This window comes from Electrophorus electricus, unplaced genomic scaffold (assembly GCF_041902795.1).
Source record: "Electrophorus electricus isolate QZ-2024a unplaced genomic scaffold, ASM4190279v1 Scaffold44, whole genome shotgun sequence".
NCBI classification, from domain to species: Eukaryota; Metazoa; Chordata; class Actinopteri; order Gymnotiformes; family Gymnotidae; genus Electrophorus; species Electrophorus electricus.
Genome location: NW_027658735.1, coordinates 1,219,369 through 1,224,330, shown reverse-complemented (window position 1 = coordinate 1,224,330; position 4,962 = coordinate 1,219,369). Strand labels below are relative to the sequence as shown.

At 38.2% G+C, this 4,962-nt stretch overlaps 1 long non-coding RNA gene across 1 annotated transcript; it reads right to left on the bottom strand.

Annotated features, from left to right (window-relative positions):
- Nucleotides 1-1,196: 1,196 nt before the first annotated feature.
- Nucleotides 1,197-2,743, bottom strand: LOC145656060 (uncharacterized). Its single transcript, XR_014121845.1, has 3 exons — nt 2,580-2,743; nt 1,765-1,848; nt 1,197-1,385 (listed from the first exon to the last, which is right to left on the bottom strand). It is a non-coding gene; the product is annotated as an uncharacterized LOC145656060 (long non-coding RNA).
- Nucleotides 2,744-4,962: the final 2,219 nt, after the last annotated feature.

Genomic DNA, 4,962 nt, shown 5'->3' with positions numbered 1-4,962 from the left:
AAGTGACTTACGAGTGAGTATATCTTGAGCAATTGAGGGTTAAGGGCCTTGCTCCGCAAACCAACAGTGGCAACTTGGCAGCAGTAGGGCTGGAACCGGTAAGCTTCTGACTACATGTCAAGTATATTAACCACTGAGCTACCACTGATCACTGCTGGGGGTAACCATAAATGTTAGAATTTAAAATGTTGGATACTAAACTATTTAAAAAACATTTTGGAACATTTATTTATTTCATTTCCCCTAACCTTTGACAGCACGGCTAGTCCAGACCTCTGTATATGCATCTTCTTACCCCTTCTCTCTGCACACAAAAAATAAAATGCATTGAGAAGAGACTAATTGCCCAAAGGATAAAAAATAAAATGACATATATAATGATAAAAGGAAAAGGTAAATAGATAACAGTAGATGTGTTAATATAAAATCAAAAGTCATCTAAACAGAACTCAATGCAATAAGTGTGTTTTGAGATGTTTTTGTTTTGCTGTTGGTTTGTTTTTTTTTTCTGTTTTTTTGCTTTCAAGTGCTAATGCCATTATGAGTTGCTAGACCATGAAGACATTTAAAGCATAATAAAATAATCTGATTTTGCTGTAAAAGACAGATGTCATGTTCACACTGCACAACTTCACTGCTTAATGTGATCTCCTGTTTACATCTGGCAGACACGCTTATCTATAGCAACTTACAGTTTCAACTATATTACAGAGCTAGGTCCATATAGCGGTAGGAGTTTGACTCAGTTCAGTTCAGCTCACTCAGGCTTTCATTTCTGTTTTCTTGTCTTCAGGTTTTGTTTCATTGTCCCTAATAAGTCCAACTTGTGCTTGTCTACTCATGTCTCACTGTCCTCCTTTGCTTGATGTCACAACTTCATTGATACCTAAAGTGAATGTTGGAAATATCACATGTTCTTTGAGTAGGAATCAAACATCATTGCTCTAATACACTGGACTGATAGTGGACTCTGCCGAGGTACACCTACCCCTGATGTCGTGATGTTACTGAGCCTCATCCTGTCTCAGATGCCTTGACTACTCCCATCATCCCCTGATGTCCCCTGTTGTAGCCCACACCACCTCCACCCCAACCAGCTACTCTCTTTTGCCCTTAATGGACGTTCTCTTGCGACTTGGGTCTCGGACACATGCACACAAGTCTAGAAGCTCCAGAAAGTTGGACTAAACATTAAATGCTTATTTCATTTTTTTATTTATGTCTCTCTTTAAACAGCCAGAGGAGGATGGGACCCCCTTTGAGTCTTGGTTCCTCTCGACGTTTCTTCCTCATGCTCTAGGGAGCTTTTCCTTGCCACTGTCACCCTTGGCTTGCTTACTGGGGGCTTGGACTTGGACATTTGAAAAGCTGCTTTGTAATAGCACCTGTTGTAAATAAAATAAAATAAAATACAATTTTAAAAAGTACTTTATAAATAAATTTTGAGTATTTGATTTTTATATGTAATCTTAAAATGTATAAGATAACTAAAATTTGTTTTTTAATCATTACATTTTTTCACTTAAAACAAAAATATAATTTGGATAGTCCCAATAATCTAGAAAAATCAAATCTCATCATTACAGTGCCAACAACACATCAGCATCACCAGACTTCAAAGCACTTGTCTGAGAGGAAGATTTGTATGCCTGTAATTCTGTTGTTGAAGAGCCTATAAAATCAAAATAGGCTTTTAAATTTGAAATTTTAAACTCAAATAAATACAGCCTTATTTTACATGCCTTAACACACACACACAGTTACCTCACAGTGTGAATATTGTTGTTGGTGGAGAAAGTATCATAGATCCTCTTTGCTGACACATCAGTGATGTCATTGTGACTGAGGCTGAAATAAGATGGATTATAATTACCACATTGTTCAGGATTCCCAAACACACCTCCCTCTACTAAATCACCGCATAGTAGTACAAACACCTGTAGATTTATATATCAATGAATTAAATTAATGAACGAATGAATGAATAAACGAATGACTGAATTAGCAAATGAATGAATAAGCAAAGAAATAAATAGTATATTTGTGTCAGTGGACCTGAGTCATTAATGGCCAGATAATTATGCATTCTGACATTTTAAACAAAATATCATTTATTTCAGTTCTTGTACACATGACTTGTTATCTATCAGGCATGAAACTGTAAATCATAAAGAGTCTGTTATGCCTTATTTCTCTTTTTAATGAGAACATGTGTTTCTACAAGCAGTCTGGATATTTTGTAGACCACAGAGGTCCATCTTGCCAAGTACAGGCAGTGATCAGTGAACCAGTCAGCCAGTGAGAGAGGTCGTCATTTCCAAATAAAATCACCAAGAAAATCAAGCTTTTTGTTGTTTGCTTTTGAAAAAAATAAGTCCTTGAAGGAACAAAGGATATGACTGAATGAGCAAAGTTACATTTATATAGAGCCTTTCAAGGAACATACAATGCTTTACAATGAACACACACAGCTTCTATATTCAGTCACATGCCGGATTTTGTGTTAAATTGTGAGAAAAAGAGTAAAATGTGTTATATCTATGTTAGTGTTCACTGTGCACTCAACAATCAAGACTCACTACACATTCCTCCTCCCGCTTGTCCACTCACTCCAGGATGTGGGCTTTGTGCTGGTGTGGGAACAGCAGCTGCAGGCAGTGGTCAGTGAGCTGACAGTGGCTAAGGTCCAGTTCTGACAGCCCTTCAGAATGTTCCAGAAACAGCGCCAGTGACCTACAGGCCATATCAGTCCCCACACAGAGAAGAGACAGGAACTGGAGCAGCCTGGCTTTATTGCAGCTGAACACACTCAACATTCACCAACATGTAGAGTCACAAAACACTAACACACTCACATAACTACTAACATTAATGCTATTTACACACATTTTGTTTCAAATGATAAAATTCTTTTCCCTTTTCCAGAATGTTTCCCTAGTTTGTGTGGTGTTGAGTCATTGGCTTACTGAAGGGTGACTGTGTGTAAAATGGGGAAGAGTTGCCCTCACAGCCGTGTAGAGTGAGCTGTGTGTGTGTGTGTGTGAGAGAGCTCACTCTCTGGATGACCATGGAGACAACTTTGCAGTCCTCAGTGCTCAGAGTCAGTGTGTGTGTGTGTCTGTGTGTCTCCTGTCAACACGGAGAAAATAAAACACACACAGACAGTGGCTGGGCAGTTAATTTCGGATTAATATAAATATTTCACTTAAATTTACCAATTTCCTCCAGAAAGTCATTTTATTCTAGGTAAATATCCATGGATATTGCTGATTACTTGACAGGAGTCTCAATAAAACCTAAATGATGCTGGCACAAAATGACTTTTGAGGAAACTCGTGAAAAACACATAAACGTACATAAACATTTATATAACACTCCCTAAACAGACCAGTTCTGTGTTAAAATTCTGATTGTGAGAAAAGTTCAAGCCTGAGATGGGAGACGTGTTAGAGCAGTGGCTCAATGCTCTCCAACTCCGCCTTTGGTATGGAGGTGAAAAGCAGGCTGAGAGAGACTGCTGTGCAGTGCTGGAGGGTGAAGCGCAGGGCAGCACAGTGGACAGAGTCCAGCTCTCTGCTGTTCAGGTTGATGCAGTTCTCTGCTGAACTCAACAAGCTGGACACACAGTGAGCAGAGCCAGTCTGATAGATCTCTCTGATGATGGACAGTACAAAGCTGGAGCTCAGCCTGGGGAGAAGACACACACACACACACATACACACATTTCCAGGTCTCATGCTGTACAGTATAATTAAAGTGTTTGGACTGTTACTAACTGTGTGAACAATCTGAGCCACACAACACATGACTGTATTCTCTCACCTTCTGATCTGAAGTCTGGCCAGTACAGGCAGAAGGTCTCTGGGATTTTGTTACTTAATGTTGGGGATGTGTAGTGGTCCCATGAGCTGGTGGAAGCTCGTCTACTTTGCCGTAACGTCACCCTTTCGCCTTGCTGTCTGGATGCGTACTGTCTGTCAGACTAGCAATTCATCTACACTTCTCACAGATAAAACTGCCACTAATGACGAAGAATAAACATGCTGCATTCAGTGCTCTGAAGCAGAACATAAGTCATGATGAAAAAGCAAAATGTTAACATTACTTATGTTTGTGGTAGTTCCTTAGATATAGTTTGTGATGATAAAATAGTTTTCCATGGAAGTTGCCAGTTTCCAGGTAGAAAGTAGTTAAATCCAACAAAACATTTGTTAAACAGATAGAGAGCAGTAAAAGCTAGTATGCTGAAACTACCTGTTTCAAAAACAGGAAGCTTCCTTATGAAGGAAAGAGGTTCTTATGAACCTCAGCATTTTGACAGCAAGTATTAACCATGGCTATAAAACCATGTGAATAATTCAGTTATGGGATTAATCCACAAAATAGAACATCAAATCTAATTATTTGGCCAGTACAGGGTTATGCAATATTCCTTCATCTCAGCAAAATGGAATAGCTTGACTTCCTTAACTGATTAATAATTTAAAAATATCTTTCTTGACTATAAGAATATAGCTTACCCATTAGAAAGATTAAACATCCAGTCAGTTTGTATCCTGGCATGTTAATGTAAAAGGCAGCTCCTACTGGATTTGGGGAAAGATTAGTAAAAGATTTCAAGTATCTGCAAAGCAGAAAACTGCCTATTCAACAGGCATGAATGATCTGCTACCGAAGTAGTTGTGTTATTTGCATAGCCTAATTAATATCATTAGATCATGTTCTATATTACCTATATAGTTATATTAAAATTTTGCTATTGCTTTTTTGCTTCACAATTGTTACACATAATTGCTGCACCTGATACAAGGATAGGAATTTCAATTTATTCATACTGGATATAAGAATCATTAATGGCTGCTGAGTGAAGCACTTTCATTGAAAATTCATCCACCAATTTTTTTTTTTTTTTTTTTTTTGGAACTAGAAACAGGGCACATCAACCAGGAATACATTCCAGGT